A 20,095-nucleotide genomic window follows, 5' to 3' on the forward strand; every position below is an offset into this window, starting at 1 on the left:
GGCGGCCGAAGGTCCCTACAGATCCGAAAGTCAGGCACTTTCAGGGGCAGGTTCGACGGCCGAAAGTCTCCACAGATTCGAAAGTCAGCAACCTTCGGGGGCAGGTTCGACAGCCGAAACTCCCTTCCAGATCCGAAAGTCCATTCTTTCGGGGGCATATTAGGCGGCCAAAGACTGCCTCCACAGGCAGGTTTGGCGGCCAAACCTTGCTTCGGCTGCCGAACCTGGAGAATGGCAGAACCCGATTCCGCCCTAAGCATTTCAGCCCCAAAACTCTCAAATCCTCACACCCAACTTCCTACAACATGCATACTCACTCCCACATGCATAAGGGGTATAAAAACTAGCCTAAACCCTAACAAACAACTATAAAAAAAAAAAAAACACAAGCAAACATTCATCAACACAACTAACACAAACCCTAACACTTTAGATCTAACCAAAACATGCATCTTTACCCCTCAACCCTTCATAAAACTTAATTAAAACATAAGAAAAGGCAAGGATCTACACTTACCTCTCGAAGATCGAAGGTAGATGTGACCCAACTTGGAGATGAAGAGGAAAATAGTCTCCGGAGGTCTCCAAGCTTAAAAACTTTGGATTCAAGCTTAAAACTTCAAAAACAAGCAAAAACTCATGAAAATTTGAAGGAAAAACATAAAATCATCAAAGGGAGGGCAAGAACTCACCTTTGCCCGAAAATGGAGAGAGAAAACTCTCCCATTTTCGAACTGGAGGCCTCTTATAGGTGGCTGGCCAGACCACCTTCGGGGGCCGAAAGAGCTCCCGCGGCAGCACCATGTTCGGCGGCCGAACCTGGACTTATCCCTCAAAAATATTTTTCTTTCATTTTAAAACCTTACCTCAAAACCAATCAATAAAATCATGAAAATCATTTTGTAAAAACATATTTTTTTTACCCTTCTAGGAGGTTCCGACGTCCGAGATTCTGGATTCCAACGGAGATTCTGGATTCCAACGGAGATTCCGTCGGAAGGTTGGAATTTCGACACCGGAGTCTAGCCGGGTATTACACATCATTAGTTTAATTGAATCAATCTCAAAACCCCCCCCCCCTCTTTTTAATTTTCTTTTAGTTTAATTTACTTTCAATTTATTTTCTTGGTCTTGATAAGGAAGATAGGTAAGTATCGATTCCCTGTGGATTCGATCCTTTCACCACTATCTGCAGTTGTAAAATTGTTGATAACTGAAAAGGTTATTTTTTATTGGTTTTGACAACCGCACAGTCAGCTGGGATGAATAATTCCTTTCTGCAACATTTGTTCGCATTGCTTTTTAATTTCATCTTTTTGCAAATGTGAATAACGGCATGGTCAGACCGTCACCAGCATTAGGTTGCAAATAGATTTTGTGATCACAATTTCTGAAAGGAGGGAGCTCTGTAGGTTCATCAAACAAATCAGAAAATTCATTCAGCAATGAATCTAATAGGTTGTCAGGTTGGTGAGATCCCTTAGAGAATGGATGCGTTGTGTTGAAGTAATAGGTTGTCCTTGCAGGACTACGGGCTGTCCTTTGATCTTGAAGCTCATCATAAGGGAGGTAGAATCCCATAAAATAGGTCCCAAGGTGCGCAACCATTTTACATCTAGAACTACATCAAAACTAGCAAGAGAAATAACAAAAAAGTCATCAGAGAAAGAATTTTAGGCCACAGAGAATGATACTGTCTTGCATATTTCAATGCTAGAGATTTTCGTCCCATTTGCAACTGAGACACTTAAACTGGCTTGTGGGCGAACATGTAGTCAGACGCTGAGCTACTATGGCACTGATGAAGTTGTGAGTGCTACCAGAGTCGATTAAACTAAGCAAGGTGTGGCTATGTAGGAGAAGTCATAATTGCATTATCCGTGCATTTGGCTGGCCCGTGATTGCATGTAAGGATATCTACGGAGTAGTGTTTTCAGTTAATACAAGTTCAACTGATTCTTCATCATTTATTTCTAAACAAAACAATTTTTTACATTGGTGTCCCAGCAAATATGGCTCATCACAATTGTAACACAAACCCTTTGCTGGTCGCTCCGCCATTTCAAACCTTGTCAACTTTTTAATAAATGGAGAAGAGGTACTGCTGGAACTAGGGGATGTCATTGGAACCATATTAGATCTCATGAAATTTTTGGAAGTAGAATTGGATGGTGTCGATATGGCATAGGTAGCTTCGGGATCAACTCCTATACTCGCCCATAACCCTTTGCGGAGGGTGTTGGTGCGTGCTAAGTGTTGTTTCTTTTCAAAAGCATGAGCCAAGTTCATAGCTTAGGCCAAATTAGTGGGACTTTGCATTTCAACATCCAAGCGGACAAAATCAACAAGGCCTGTAGTGAACAAATCAACTTGTTGATCTGTGCGTGCCGTAGTGGCTCGAGCTAGCAGAGCCTGGTACTGACGCTAATATTCCTCCACCATCCTAGCTTGTTTCAGGTTCACCAATTCGCCTAGAGGATTTCCATGCAGTGGGGGGCCAAAGCGTAGGGTGCAATATTCTTTAAAGACCACCCATGGCAGATTGGGTTCTTCTTGTTTAATGCGATAGTACCAAAGTTGTGCTTCCCCAACCATTATGAAAGGCAGCCAGGCCAACCTTCTCTAGCTCAAGTGTTTTTTTATGAAAAAAAAAAATAATTTCACATCTGTGCAACCATACTAATAGGTCCTCAGGTCCATCAAAAGTGGGAAAATAAAGTTTAGTGTACCTAGGTACCATTCCGCTCCTTGAATCTACTCTTCCATCCAATCTGCCACGTTGAGTCTCTTGGTTATTGTTGTTGCTAGTTCCCCTTTTTGATTCTCGTCCTTGATTGCGGTTGAAAGCGTTAAAAAAATCCTAAAATTGTCGTGACAGCTGTTGTAATTGAGCCTCCAATTTTGATTTAGCCTGGTTGACTTGGACTTCCATTCGGGATTTTGCTACAACTATTTTGGCTTATGTGGCAGCGTGAGCCTCTTGAAAGAGAGCTTTTCACATAATGTTGAACTTCCATTACGCGTGACTGACTAAGTCCGACCAGGACTCGGCAACGACTAGACGCGATGATGGAAGGAGTGTCGCATGCCCTCCATGTCCGCCCATTAGCCTCGCCAATTTATGGATTCATGATGATTGTTCATCGTGAATCTAGTTGCAAATTCACCTTTTTTTATATTTATTTAATTTTTCTTACTAAAATAAAATTATATTTGATTAAGAAAACAAAACTATTTTGTTTTGTATCAAAAGGTTTTCATGATAGTAAAATCTGGAAAATATTTCTCAAGAATACCAACAATTTTATTTAGCACACAAATTTTAATAAAATTAACCCAATAATAAATATAATTCTTTATTACGCTTTAATAGTTTAAATCTAACTCTAATACCACTATTGGGTTTACATCGGATTGAACGCAGCAAAAGAAATGGAAAAATAAAATTTTTCACCAACATGGATCACATTTAAACAAAAAAAGTAATAATATTTAAAGAGAAAATAAATACCTTTTATTTTCCTTGCAGCAAAACACGAGATCATTCATCTTGGCTGGGATGTCGCAAACCACAAACCATCCAAGTGTCTGGTCTCTAACGATGTCTACACAGAATGACAATCAAAAAATCTTAGAATAGTTCTAAGAGATTGAGAATGGGAGAGGTTTTGAGTGCTAGCTCTCTACCAGTCGTTGCGCAGGTACTCATAAGATGCCCTTTTATACTAAAACCTTAAGGTTTCAGTATAATAATATTTATTATTTATTTAATAAATTAAATAAATAAATTACAACTATGGTCTAGAACTTTAATGAACAAGTCATATAAATCTTAGACAATTTTAATTAAGTCTCTACTTAATTAATTAGATAAAAAAAAGTAATTCTTTCAAATTACAATTTTATTCCAATATCAATTCATATTCAATCAAGTCCTACTCAATTCATATTCAATCAAGTCCTACTTGATTTAACTTCTCGTTTTATTTTCTTTTGCAATTCTTTATGTGTGTGACCCATTAAATTCTAAATATGTTAGGAATGAATATAATTAACTAATTAATTAATTTAAAAGTCAAGAGCATTGTCTAGCAATATCTCAAAATTACCTAAATATTCGGAATATCAAAAGTGGTTTGACTTAAACTTTTAGTATTTGGTTTGTTAATGTAATTAATATCCCTTCATCAGAAATGTTCTGATTTAACATTTGATGCATGAAACATGTCTGCAATTTTAAATCATATTAGTTCTTATTTATTAGCCATTGATTTGTTGAATGAAATTTCAAATCTCATTTGCTAATTACATTACACCTTACGCAAGAATTTCATGATCAATGCTAGCAGAGAACAAATGGGACACACAGGTTATTTTCCATATGGATTTCTCAGGCGAGTCAGTTCAGTGCACTTAGTTATAAAATAAGCACCTACATATTAGTTCTAGATATCTCATATATCTCAACCTATGAGATCAGTTGCTTCCTCTAAAAGAAAAAAACATAGTATGTACTAGTCTCAATAGCTCTAATCATTGTCCAATCATGATAAAAACATCGATCAAGAACATTTACAGACATTACTTAAATGCAATTGGAATCTCATAATTATAACCACATTATAATTTTCTTTGCATAGTAATATAGTCTCATGAACTTTATCTTTACTCAAGGTTCAATTAAATTAATACTAAAGATAAATAACTGTCTTTATAAAATTGTATTTAAATACTTAAAATACACGAAAAATAATATCCAACTACAACCAATAGATTAGATGTAGGGTTTATTACTAACAGGTTTGACCAAAAAAAAGAAAACATAGTTGCTTTTTCATTTAACCAGAGTTTGGGATACTACGATGTCATTAAGGAGTTAGCAGCCAACAATTATAATTTGTAGTTATAGGAAAACTGAACATTTACTCCTTTTAACTTTAATTATAATAAAATTAAAAATCCCTACATCTAATAAAAAAATTACTTGTTGTTAAATTTAGGCAAAATGATAAAGGGCCTTATTGTATTCTTATTTTGTTTCACTATGCCATCCCTCTCATTGCTTTTGCAAAAATAAATAGGATTAAGTAGGAAAGGAGAATGAGAGCTAATTTCTCTTCTTTTTTCATTGATTATTTCATTTGTCACAACATAAAATATAGTTGTGCGCATGAACTTTATTCCAACAACTTTGCAAGTATTAGAGAATAGGATCCAAGGTATTTTGATTTGTTTTGCTGCTACCTGATGTTAGAAAAAATGCATTGTTTCCCTTGGTGTTTATGATGGTCGTGCACACTATTTCCTTCACTGGTTGCAATGCGCCATTTAATCATCTTCTTGACACCTCCTATTTCAATATGGAGATGAGATTAGAGCAAAGAGTACCATTTTATGCAATAGATTATGGAAATTGGTGTTAGTGGATTTGCCCTAAGCCATTATTTTGGTATGTCATTTTGTTTATTAATAAAAGAGGTTTTATTATCATTATTATTTATTTGCATGTTACATAATAATGATTAACATTTCTGATTACTTATTATTATAATGATTATAATAAAATATGATTGATAATCATGAGATGATTATGTGTATATTGATATAAATCAATAATCATAGATAATTGTTAGAGAACAAAGTATTGGATGGATCCACATTGAGATTACTATATAGGTTATTGTCATAAGCAAATCTCAAGATAGTTATGGTTTAATCCATTGACTTGAGATTTTTATAGTTTCCAACATAAGGACTGTTATGTTTTGACATAACCAAATATTGTCTTTAATCGGATAATCATAAAGGTTATGATTGAGCATAATAGAAATTATGTAAAAGATATTGAACAATCAAGATAAAATTTATCCCTCTATTTGAGAGAGATATCTTCTGGACCCCTTGATAAGTGAGACTGAGAAATGCATGGCCGTGCTCAAATAAATTGATAATGTGATCAATATCGTTTGATTTTATCAGTCTACTTAGAGATTGAGAAATCATAAGTTTGAACATTATAAGTTTGACATTAACCATGACTTATGTTCAAACTAGATATCGTGTGATAAAGGGATTAATATATGTTCTGTTTATTAGACTTTATCGAACTATCGATCCTCATATTAATTGGATAGTCATAACATCTTGTTAGAGGCCGCTTATGATTTATGGGTCTTGTTGGACTGGGCCTATCGCTAATTAATGTGAGCTTATTGGATCACACATAAAAGAACGTCATTGATGTGCTATGTCATGAGCTAAGAGCCCATTAGTATAATTAATAATAATATTTGTAACGACCCCAAAATGGACCGTCACCGGCGCTAGGATTCAGGTCGGCTTAAGGCCGCCAGAACCCGTAGCAAGCCTGCTATACTCTCTGTGTACCTGTAAATCTCATACACGATCAAACATAATCTGTGAAAATAAAAACTCTTTTCTCTGTACCAGGGCTTAACCTGTGCATGCACAATCTCTATACCCTTAATTGGATAGTCATAACATCTTGTTAGAGGCCGCTTATGATTTATGGGTCTTGTTGGACTGGGCCTATCGCTAATTAATGTGAGCTTATTGGATCACACATAAAAGAACGTCATTGATGTGCTATGTCATGAGCTAAGAGCCCATTAGTATAATTAATAATAATATTTGTAACGACCCCAAAATGGACCGTCACCGGCGCTAGGATTCAGGTCGACTTAAGGCCGCCAGAACCCGTAGCAAGCCTGCTATACTCTCTGTGTACCTGTAAATCTCATACATGATCAAACATAATCTGTGAAAATAAAAACTCTTTTCTCTGTACCAGGGCTTAACCTGTGCATGCACAATCTCTGTACCCTGTACTCTGTACCCCTAACTAGAGCTCGCTCTAGATGGGTTATATCATACCTGTTAAGCCTGATTTTTCACATACTCTGTAAAATACATATATACACAGATCATGTACATAACAAAAGATTTACAACACAAACCACTAAGTCAAGCACATATCTAACTGAATATACAACAAGCACATCTCTTTACTATTACATGTCCACTCTAAGCTATTACAAGTCTCTTTCTTTTTTTCTGAACTCTTCTGAACATCCCCTGTACACTGTACACTGAACCTGCAAGACTGGGATTAAGGGAGTGGGATGAGCTCTATAGCCCAGTGAGTAGAACAATACAACAGTTTATTAAAATATGATCTGATGAAATGCATCATAACACAGACAGTCCACATCAAGGGTAATCCCGTCACCACATAGTCCCAGTAAACCGTGCCAGGCTGTAGACTGGGGTCCTGGACTTCCTGTACCATACATGTATATGTGTATATAACACCTGTACTTACCATTTGCCAGCATAGACCATTTGCCTATACCCGCCAGGCCGTAGAATGGGGTTCTGGACTTCCTATACCTGCCAGGCCGTAGAATGGGGTCCTGGTCTTCCTGTCTGGAACTACTGGATCATTCAGCATTTACCCACACCAACAATTAAACTATGCAATGCAACATCTTTGTGAATTCTAATGCAATCAACCTATTGCATATATATGATGCATGAAATATGCTAAAAGTAGTTAATGTCTTAATTAAAACAAGTAATCAGTTTAGTTCCACTCACCTCTGGCTCTGGACTGACTCTGCAGGTTCTGTAAACTCTGGAGCAGTACTCACTGCTACTCTCTCTGGTTCCTCTGGTCTATGTAAGCACATAAAGACTCAATATGAGGGACCACACTATCTTAAGAATAACTCTATTAAACTCCCTAAGAATCCCCTTAAACTCACTCTAAAACTCAAGCAAAGCATGCAAAAGAAAAGCTGAACAGGACACTTTCGGCGGTAGGTTCGGCGGCCGAAAGTCCTCTCCAGAGACGAAACTCATGCACCTTCGGCGGCCGAACCTCAATCTTCGGCGGCCGAACCCTTTCGGGGGCCAGTTTCGGGGGCCAAAACACACTCCAGAGACGAAAGTCTCTAACCTTCGGCGGCACCTTCGGCGGCCGAATCCCCCAAACAGAGCCGAACATTCAAAACTCTCGGGGGCAAGCTGTGGCAGCCTAAGCCACCATGCAAGAGGTTCGGCGGCCAAATGAACCTTCGGCTGCCGAACCTGAGTTCATCCAGAACTCAGCCCCGACGGCAAACAAGCTCCTCCATCCCTTTAACCTCTCAAAACATGCATACCTCAACTCCTCAACACACATACACTCATGTATATGTACAAAGCGGTCCAAAACTACTTAAAAACCCCAACAAACATATCAAACATAACACATAATCATGCTTACAAGCTTAAACCATCAAAAACACCCTTTTTCACCTAAGCATGCATCTCTACCTAAACCTCTATAAAACTTCTGTAAAACATTAAAACAAGTTCAAGATCTTCACTTACCTCTTGTAAACAAGAAGATGAACGATCTGAACAAAGGGAAATGGATCAACTCCTCTTCAAACTCATAAAATCTCAAAACTTAACTTTTAGCTTCAAAACCTTCAAAACCTTTGAAAACCAACAAAAACTCTGCATGAGCTGCTAAAAGGCTTGCTAAAAGACTTGCAAATAAATCATGGGAGACGTGGCCAATCTTCTGGACAGGGTTTGGAGATAACAACTGTCCAAAATGCTGACTAAGGAATGCACAAGAGCTGGCTGGCCAACTCAGCTTCGGCTGCCGAATCGCATGCAAAACCATGCAACATTCGAGGGCCGAATCTGAGCTTCGAAAGCTGAACATTGGGCACTTTCGGCGGCCGAACTTACCTTCGGCGGCCGAACTTGGCAAAAGTCTCCATAGACTTTTCTCTTCAAAACACATATCATTTCAACTTGAAAACCTTAAAACAAAACATAACACTTAAGAAGACATAAATCCTACCCTTCTATAGAATTCCAACACCTCGGATTCCACCAGACGACAGGAATTCCAGTGCCGGATTCTAGCCGGGTATTACAATATTAATAAAGATGTTCTTATTATTAATATTAATTATTTGTAATTATTATAAGATAATAATATTTTAAAAGATCTGCAGCCTATCTATAACGGTTACGGATAAAAGATCTTTTCATTTTCTTTTGAAAAGTATTATGATGATCACAATTCTTTTACGAAAAGAAGTGTGTGAAAATGAAAAGTTTATGTGAAAACGAGTGAACAGAAAACACTTTCTTTGAGAGTTTTACAAAAGCGTGAGGAGAATTTTTTTTGTAGTTGTTTTCTATTGTTGCAGATTTGGAGCACATAGCTAATCCATCCATTCAGAGAGCTAGCACTCCAGACAAAAATGTTCGTGTGTGTAACGACCCGGAAATCCGACCCGTTACCGGCGCTAGGATCCAGATCGGCTTAAGGCCGCCGGGACCCGTAGCAAGCCTACATACCTCCTGTAAACCTGTGGAATCCCATACATAACAACATATACATGATCTGTAAAAATTTTTCTTTTCTCTTATCCAAGCAAAACCTGTGCATGCACAAAATCATACATAAACCCCACACTGGAGTCCTCATCAAATACTCCAATGGGGCATCATCATCATACATATTAGCTTGGATAATCATGGTCATTAACATCATTACTCATTAAACACTCTGTACATAATGGGGATTCACACACCTCTAGGTCAAGCACTACTATAATCCTCAATACATCATCAAATCATTCATTACATTACATGGTCATAAATACTCGTTACATCATGTTCATGTCCACTACTATCTATTACAACATACATGACTGAACTTCACTCTAGCCGACTTCCTGATCTATCCTGTACCTGCAACTCTGGGGATAAAGGGAGTGGGGTGAGCTACTAGAGCCCAGTGAGCAGAATAATAAAACATTAATTTAAATCATGCTTTCATGTATGCGCCATAACACAAACATTTCACAACAAGGATGAACTTGTCACCATTTAGCCCCTATCTTCCTTACTTATACATGCCGGGGGCGTAGAGCCGTAGCAGGCACACCCGGACTACCATAATCAGTCATAGTGCCAGGGGCGTAGAGCCGTAGCAGGCACACCTGGACTCACATAAGCTATCATGACATAAAAGGGCTAATGGATCATTCAACATTCATCCACATCAACAACAAAGTATGCAATGCAACATATTCGTGAATTCTAATGCAATCAACCTGATATATCTCATGGCATTCATGATGCGTGAATCATGCTAAAACATTTCATTAATTTGCTTTAAAACTTAAAGTTTATTCCACTCACCTCTGGCTAGCTCTGAAGAGACTCTGAAGCAGCTGGCTCACTGCTGGGGGTCTCGGTTCCTCGGGTCCGAACCTACACAGGTGGACTCAAATGAGGGACCAAACATACCTGAACATGACTCTAAAATACTCCCCAAAAACCCCCTAAAACATCTTGAAAACACCACATGAAAACATGCAAGAAATGGCTGAATCAGGGCACTTTCGGCGGCAGGTTCGGCGGCCGAAAGTCCCTCTGCAGCCGAAGGTCATGCAGGTTCGGCGGCACTTTCGGCGGCCGAACCTCCCAGACAGAGACGAACCTTGAGTTTCGGGAGCAGGCTTCGGCAGCCGAAACTGCCTCCACAAGGGGGTTCGGCGGCCGAAAGTCAAGTTCGGCGGCCGAACCTGGGTTTTCCTTCAAGCTACATTCATGTAAAAACTCATTTAAAATCATACTTAAAACCATGAAATACATGAAATCATTTCATAAAATCATAGTTTTACCCTTCTAGAGGTTTCCGACATCCGAGGTCCCACCGGACGGTAGGGATTCCGATACCGGAGTCTAGCCGGGTATTACATTCTCCCCCCCTTAAGAACATTCGTCCCCGAATGTTCCTCAACTAACATACAAAGCATGGCATCAATCACAACATAGAACATAGCATACAATATATCATACATGCAACACATAGAACAACTAACACTCACCTCAAAACAGATGGGGGTATTGCTGGAGCATGGACTCCCGTGTCTCCCAGGTGCATTCTTCAATATTGTGGTGGTTCCAAAGGACTTTCACCATAGGGATTTCCTTGTTTCTTAACTTTCTGATCTGAGTGTCTAGGATCCGCACTGGCTGCTCTACATAGGTGAGATCCTCTTGGATCTCTACATCAGGCTCACTAAGAACCTTTCCAGGATCCGACACGTACTTCCGTAATAGAGAAACATGGAAAACCGGATGGATTCTCTCCATCGAAGCAGGCAAGTCTAGCTTGTACGACACATTACCGACCCTCTGAAGCACCTCAAAAGGACCGATGTACCGTGGAGCTAACTTACCCTTCTTCCCGAACCGAACCACTCCTTTCATAGGAGACACCTTGAGCAAAACCAAATCCCCCTCCTGAAACTCTAACTGTCTTCTGCGGATATCTGCATAACTCTTCTGCCGACTAGCAGCAGTCTTGATCCTCTCTCTGATTATGGGTACTACCCTGCTGGTAAGTTCTACTAACTCCGGACCCGCAAGAGTCCTCTCTCCTACTTCCTCCCAGCAGATAGGTGATCTGCACTTCCTCCCGTACAAAGCTTCATATGGAGCCATCCCTATGCTAGCATGATAGCTGTTATTGTAGGCAAACTCCACCAAAGGTAGATGCTGCCTCCAAGAACCGCCAAAATCTAGCACACACATTCTGAGCATATCCTCTATTGTCTGGATGGTCCTCTCTGACTGTCCGTCTGTCTGTGGGTGGAAGGCAGTACTGAAGTCTAATCTGGTACCCATAGCGTTCTGCAGACTCCGCCAAAACCTGGAGGTGAACTGGGGCCCTCTATCTGACACTATAGATACCGGGACCCCATGCAGTCTGACAATCTCATCTACGTACACCTGCGCCAACTTGTCCACAGAGTAACCACTCCTGACAGGGATGAAGTGAGCAGATTTGGTGAGTCTGTCCACAATCACCCATATGGAGTCCAATCTGTTGGACGTCGCCGGTAACCCCACTACGAAGTCCATAGCTATATTCTCCCATTTCCACTCTGGAATCGGTAGTGGATTCAACATTCCAGCCGGCTTCTGATGCTCTAGTTTCACCCTCTGACACACATCGCAGGCTGACACGAACAGTGCCACGTCCTTCTTCATAGCTGGCCACCAATACACTCTCTTCAGATCCTGATACATCTTGGTGGCTCCAGGGTGAACACTATACCTGGTATTATGGGCTTCCCCCATAATATCTCCCTTCAGACCAATGTCATCTGGCACACATAATCTGCTCCCGTAGCGGAGGATCCCCTTATCATCAAACCTGAACTCATCACTCTGGCCTGACTGAACCGTTCTGGCTATCCTGACCAACTCTGGGTCCTCATGCTGTTTCTGAGCTACCTGCTCCAGAAACACGGGCGTCACTCTCATCTGAGCCACTAAGGCACCTGTGCCAGACAACTCCAACTGTAATCCCTCACTCATAAGTCTGTGGAGCTCCTTCACCACCGGCCTCCTCTCCGCTGAAATGTGGGATAGACTGCCGAGTGATTTCCGGCTTAAGGCGTCTGCCACAACATTCGCCTTACCCGGATGGTACTGAATCTTGCAATCATAGTCACTCAACAGCTCTACCCATCTCCTCTGCCTCATGTTCAGTTCTCTCTGACTCAGGATGTACTGCAGGCTCTTATGATCTGTGAAGATCTCACACTTTACCCCATAAAGGTAATGCCTCCACATCTTGAGTGCAAAGATCACTGCTGCCATCTCTAGGTCATGTGTGGGGTAATTCAGCTCATGCTTCTTCAGCTGTCTTGAAGCATAAGCGATCACCCTCTCGTTTTGCATTAGCACACAACCCAATCCCACACGGGATGCATCACAATATACTGAGAAGTCATCATCACTTTTTGGCAGAGCTAACACCGGTGCTGAAGTCAACCTCCTCTTAAGCTCCTCAAAGCTTTCCTCACACTGATCGGTCCATATGAACTTCTGATTCTTCTTTGTCAATTTGGTCATAGGAGCAGCAATCTTTGAGAAGTCCTGAACGAACCTCCTGTAGTAACCTGCTAAACCCAGAAAACTCTTGATCTCGGTCACTGTGGTGGGTCTAGGCCAGTTAGCTACAGCCTCTACCTTCTTGGGGTCTACTTCAATACCCTGTTCTGACACAATGTGCCCCAAGAATGATATGCTCCTAAGCCAAAACTCACACTTGGAGAACTTGGCATACAAGCCATGCTCTCTCAAGGTCTGCAAAACTGTTCTCAGGTGATGGGCATGCTCCTCTGCATTTCTGGAATACACTAAGATATCATCTATGAAGACAATAACGAAGTGATCCAGATACTGACTGAATACTCTGTTCATGAGGTCCATGAATGCTGCAGGGGCGTTGGTCAACCCAAACGGCATCACAAGGAACTCATAGTGCCCATACCTGGTCCTGAAAGCTGTCTTCGGTACATCTTCATTCCTTATCCTCAACTGATGGTACCCTGATCTCAGATCTATTTTGGAGAAACAACCTGCTCCTGCTAGCTGGTCGAATAGATCGTCGATCCTCGGCAAAGGGTACTTATTCTTGGTAGTGACCTTGTTCAACTGTCTGTAGTCGATACAAAGTCTGAGGGATCCATCCTTCTTCCTCACAAACAAAACCGGAGCACCCCAAGGTGAAGTACTCGGTCGGATGAAGCCCTTATCTACCAGTTCTTGCAACTGTTCCTTCAATTCTTTCAATTCAGCTGGTGCCATCCTGTAGGGAGGGATAGAGATCGGTCTGGTACCAGGCATTAACTCAATCTCGAACTCTATCTCCCTAGCAGGTGGTAACCCTGGCAGTTCGTCTGGGAAAACATCTAAGAACTCACTCACCACAGGCACTGAGGCGGGCTCTCTGACATGACTATCTAACTCCCTCACATGAGCTAGAAACCCCTGACATCCCCTCCTAAGCAACCTACGAGCCTGAAGAGCTGAGATCAGACCTCTAGGTGTACCCCTCTTGTCTCCTCTGAAGACGACCTCTGACCCATCCTGATCTCTGAATCTGACTACCTTGTCTCTACAGTCCAAGGTAGCACCATGGGTCGATAACCAATCCATCCCTAGAATGACGTCAAAATCTGTCAAATCTAGAACCACAAGGTCGGCGGAAAGGCATCTTCCCTCTATGAAAACTGGACTACATTGGCAGACTGCCTCTGCCACTGACGGGTCACACTTGGGTCCACTGACCCATAGGGGACACTCTAACCCAGAGACCATCAATCCTACCCTCTCCACGACTCTCGGAGCAACAAAAGAATGAGATGCACCCGGGTCCATTAAGGCATACACATCAGAACAACCAATGATGAGATTACCTGCCACCACGGTGTTGGATGTGTTGGCCTCCTGCTGAGTCATAGTGAAGATCCGTGCCGGAGCTGATGGACCTTCACCTCTGTATCCTGCTGATGAAGAGGCTGACCCTCTCCCTCTGCCTCTGCCACTGGCCTGTGTTGCGGCTGGAGCTACTGGCTGCACCACACTGCCGGAGGCTGTCTGCTGAGACGGTGCTGCAAAGGCTGCTCTAGGACAATCCCGAGCCAGATGACCCGCCTGTCCACATCTGAAACATGTGTTTGTCCCCGCCAGACATACTCCCTTGTGTGGTCTCCCACATCTCATACATGCTGTAACCTCTGCGCCAGAGCTTGAGCCACTGCCTAAACCCAGACCTGACTTGATCTTGTTCCAGAACTTATTCTTCTTAGATTTTCTGTGGCCTCTGTCCCACTTCTTACTGCTTGCAACTGCTGCACTCAGAGAAGAAGAGTCTAACCTTTCCCCACCTGGGGTCTTGGAACCAGAAGACTGTGCCACTGACTGTTTTACCTTCCCCTCAACGATGGCACAAGCCTCCATTCTCCTAGCCATATCCACTATGGCATGGAAACTCTCCCTCTCTGCTGATTGTATCAAAGAGGAATACCTGGAGTGCAGCCTCATAATATATCTACTTGACTTCTTTTGATCTGTGTCCAAATTCTGCCCAGCATATGGCAACAACTCCAGGAACCTGTCTGTGTACTCCTCCACACTCATCTGCTCAGTCTGCCTCAACTGTTCGAATTCTATTATCTTCTGCTCTCTAGAGCTCTCAGGAAAAGCCCATCCTGCAAACTCATTTGCGAACTCCTCCCAGGACATACTGTCCGCTCTCGGGTTCACATAGTTCTTAAACCAACCACGTGCCTTCTTGCACTCCAGTGTGAACCCAGCCATCTGAATGGCTCTACTGTCATCAGCCCCTATCTCATCTGTAATAGTCTTGACCCTGTTCAGATACTCAAATGGGTCATCACCTGCTCTATACTGAGGAGCACCCAACTTCATGTAATCGGTCATCTTGACCTTGCTCCCTCCAGATGAGGTAGGTTTGGGTACTTGTGTTTCCGGGACAGTAGGTACTGGTGGTGGTGGAGGTGCGACATCCCCCGGGGTAGGGTTTGCTGTACTGGTGTAGGGAGGTGGAGGTGGGTACATGGGATACTGAGAGTATGGTGGGTAGTAAGGTGGGTATGGCATATGTGGAGGATAAGGGCTAAAACTGGGGTTATCCGATGTACCTCCCATCGAATACCCTGGATGGTGTGAATAGGGTGGGTAATGATGTGGCTGGACATAACTTGAGGCCTGAGCGCCTCCTTCTGATTCTCCCATGCCCTCTTCCGGCATGCTCACACCGAGATTGCCATCCCTTCTCTGATCTACCTCCATATCCTCAGACATTCCTCCCTGCACTGTTCCCCTTACTGATCTGCTTCTACTCAGATCCAAAGACCTTCTAGGGTCTCTAGCCACTCTGTCTCTGTTGGACCTACTGGACATTGCCCTAGGCAAAGCTGAAGGACGGGCATCAGCGCCCTCGTCCTGAGGTGGCACTCCAGTCAATCGTGCAGATCGACGAGTTCCTCTCATTCTATTTTCTGAAAAACAGCACATAGCATAAACAATCATTAGCATCATATGGTTCATGTGGAAACACATGAACCCTCATCACATACATAGCATCATATCATAGCATTTATGCACATGCATATCATCATGGCATATCATATCATCATATAGACAGGACTCTACATCCTATCCTAGTGGACATGATTTTCCTAGTGTGCTTGACCTTCTATAACCTCTATGAGCCCGACACTCTAGGTCCGACCATATGAACCTAGGGCTCTGATACCACTCTGTAACGACCCGGAAATCCGACCCGTTACCGGCGCTAGGATCCAGATCGGCTTAAGGCCGCCGGGACCCGTAGCAAGCCTACATACCTCCTGTAAACCTGTGGAATCCCATACATAACAACATATACATGATCTGTAAAAATTTTTCTTTTCTCTTATCCAAGCAAAACCTGTGCATGCACAAAATCATACATAAACCCCACACTGGAGTCCTCATCAAATACTCCAATGGGGCATCATCATCATACATATTAGCTTGGATAATCATGGTCATTAACATCATTACTCATTAAACACTCTGTACATAATGGGGATTCACACACCTCTAGGTCAAGCACTACTATAATCCTCAATACATCATCAAATCATTCATTACATTACATGGTCATAAATACTCGTTACATCATGTTCATGTCCACTACTATCTATTACAACATACATGACTGAACTTCACTCTAGCCGACTTCCTGATCTATCCTGTACCTGCAACTCTGGGGATAAAGGGAGTGGGGTGAGCTACTAGAGCCCAGTGAGCAGAATAATAAAACATTAATTTAAATCATGCTTTCATGTATGCGCCATAACACAAACATTTCACAACAAGGATGAACTTGTCACCATTTAGCCCCTATCTTCCTTACTTATACATGCCGGGGGCGTAGAGCCGTAGCAGGCACACCCGGACTACCATAATCAGTCATAGTGCCAGGGGCGTAGAGCCGTAGCAGGCACACCTGGACTCACATAAGCTATCATGACATAAAAGGGCTAATGGATCATTCAACATTCATCCACATCAACAACAAAGTATGCAATGCAACATATTCGTGAATTCTAATGCAATCAACCTGATATATCTCATGGCATTCATGATGCGTGAATCATGCTAAAACATTTCATTAATTTGCTTTAAAACTTAAAGTTTATTCCACTCACCTCTGGCTAGCTCTGAAGAGACTCTGAAGCAGCTGGCTCACTGCTGGGGGTCTCGGTTCCTCGGGTCCGAACCTACACAGGTGGACTCAAATGAGGGACCAAACATACCTGAACATGACTCTAAAATACTCCCCAAAAACCCCCTAAAACATCTTGAAAACACCACATGAAAACATGCAAGAAATGGCTGAATCAGGGCACTTTCGGCGGCAGGTTCGGCGGCCGAAAGTCCCTCTGCAGCCGAAGGTCATGCAGGTTCGGCGGCACTTTCGGCGGCCGAACCTCCCAGACAGAGACGAACCTTGAGTTTCGGGAGCAGGCTTCGGCAGCCGAAACTGCCTCCACAAGGGGGTTCGGCGGCCGAAAGTCACTTCGGCGGCCGAACCTGAGTTTCTGCCGAAGGGCAGAAACTTGGTTTCCTTGTGTCCACAGTCTCCAAAACACCTCAAAACATGCATAAACTTGTATCTACACATGCAAACACATCATACATCACACCTAGGGGTCTCAAACTATAATATACCCCAACTACAACACTTCAAACACACAACCATCAACATACATTGTTCATCAAAGCATCACAACCCATAAGCTCATAAACCTAACAACAAGCCTAAACATGCATTCTACCCCATCAACTTGCATAAAACTTTCATAAAACATAAGAGAAGCATAGATCGAAGCTTACCTCTTGAAGAAACGAGAGGAAAGGCGATCCTAGCTTGGAGATGGAGAGATTGAGCTCTTTGAACCTCCAAATACCCAAAACTTGCTCTTAGCTCACAAATCTTCAAAATGGAAGTTAAAACTCGTGAAAACCATGAAAGATCTAGGGAAAACATTCAAGATTGAGGGAGGAGCGGCGGAGACTCACCTTGGCCGACAATGGGAGAGAAAAAGCTCACCCGTGCGGACCAAAGGGACCCTTTTATATGTGGCTGGCCAGGCCACGTTCGGGGGCCGAATGTGCCTCCGTATCCATGCAATGTTCGGCGGCCGAACATAAGGTTCGGCGGCCGAACCTGCACTTCCCTCACTCATGCTTTCGGGGGCCTAACGTGCCTCCTAATCACATGCATGTTCGGCGGCCGAATGTCAAGTTCGGCGGCCGAACCTGGGTTTTCCTTCAAGCTACATTCATGTAAAAACTCATTTAAAATCATACTTAAAACCATGAAATACATGAAATCATTTCATAAAATCATAGTTTTACCCTTCTAGAGGTTTCCGACATCCGAGGTCCCACCGGACGGTAGGGATTCCGATACCGGAGTCTAGCCGGGTATTACAGTGTGGATACCATTGAGGGTGTTCATTTCAGAAGCAGCACCATCAGTTCAGAACAGTTTCTTTTTCTAAAAAAAAACGTAAAGTTACAGTCCTGCTAGGATTTTCGAAATCTAAAAGGTTAATTTATTTATCTTTCTTTCAAATTAAATGAAGCATTCAAATCCTAAAAGGAGAAACAGAGATCTTTATTTTTCCGCTGCGTAATTTTGGTTGCAGTGATCTATGGGCATCCTTACAATTTGAGGTATAGAGAGGTTTGGTGAATAGATCTACAAGTGAGAGGCATGAAGGGACATGAATAGTTTGAATAAAACCCTTTGAAGTTATTCTCTAATAACATAGCAGTCAATATAGATGTGCTTGGTGCACTAGTGGAAAACAAGATTAGCGACAATGTGTATATCTGCCCTATTATCACATATAAGTAAATGGGTAATGGTGGGAAGATATGAAAAGCATGTAGTATATTGTGAATCCTGTTGGTAGCTAAAATATTTTGCTGCAACAAGTTTCTTTGATTGGATGTATTTTTTGAGTGATTTTAAAGAAATTTATGTGTGTAAAATAAGAAATATAATCATACATGAGTATGGGTTGTTAAACGTTGTAAGACATCTCCTTTTCCTATAAAAATGAAGATATTGTGCTATAAAAATGTTAAGAGAGAAAAGTATATTTTTTGTAAAAGTATGCTGAAAAGATGAAGAAGAAAAAGAAGAAAAAATTTCTTTGTATTACTTTGCTTTTCTTCATTGAAGTTTGATGTTTATTTTCTCTTTATCTTTTTCTTCCTTTGCTTATGGTATTTTAAATTTTTTGTTATGCATTTTCTAAAGTTTAAGTTTCAAGTTTTGATCTTTGAATTTGTTACTGGACATTTAATATATTTATACAGAATGATGCTTTATTTTCTAGGTTTATTTCTGCTTGGTTTTACATATCCATTTTCTATTTTTGGATATCTAATTTCAGTTTTAAATATCTATTTTTCATTCTAAATCGAATATAATATCAAAGTTTCCTTTTTATTTTTTTTTTATTTTCAACCATTAGTATCAGAGCCTAAATGATCTTTTAAGGGCCTTTATTTCAAAGCTTTTGTGGTTGTATTTTATTGAAATGAAATTTATTTTTTTATAAAGATTATTGTTTTCCTCCATTCCTCCATTTTCATGCTTGAACAAGCTATGAGAGCTTGGATTTTTATTTACTTGGTTGGGAGGTTTTCTAAATTTGTGAGGGGATCTACATGTCCAAAAAAAAGTAAAAACATTTGTGTGAGACTTGTATGTATATAAAATGATCTAAAATTTGTGAAAGACTATCATGTCTTTAAACTGTGTTTCAAACTATCATGTCTTTAAACTATATTTCAAACCGACATGTCTCTAAACTGTAAAATCTTTATTAAAGGGACTCAATGTATGTCCATAAACTGCCGAAAAATTTATTGAAGGGACCCAATGCATGTCCATAAGCTGCAAAAAAAAAAAATTGTTGGAGGAATCTTATGCATGTCTATAAACTGCTGAAATTTACAATTTAGTTGTTGAAAGAAAGGCTCTTAACCATTTCTTTTTATGATTTGTTATTTGAGGAGGAGTAGCGAAAATCTACTAAGATTGTTATGTTTTTATCAATTTTGTTATTGATTTTAGATATCTAGTTTCAATTCTAAATATCTGATT

This window comes from Manihot esculenta, chromosome 17 (genome assembly GCF_001659605.2).
Source record: "Manihot esculenta cultivar AM560-2 chromosome 17, M.esculenta_v8, whole genome shotgun sequence".
Taxonomy (NCBI): Eukaryota; Viridiplantae; Streptophyta; class Magnoliopsida; order Malpighiales; family Euphorbiaceae; genus Manihot; species Manihot esculenta.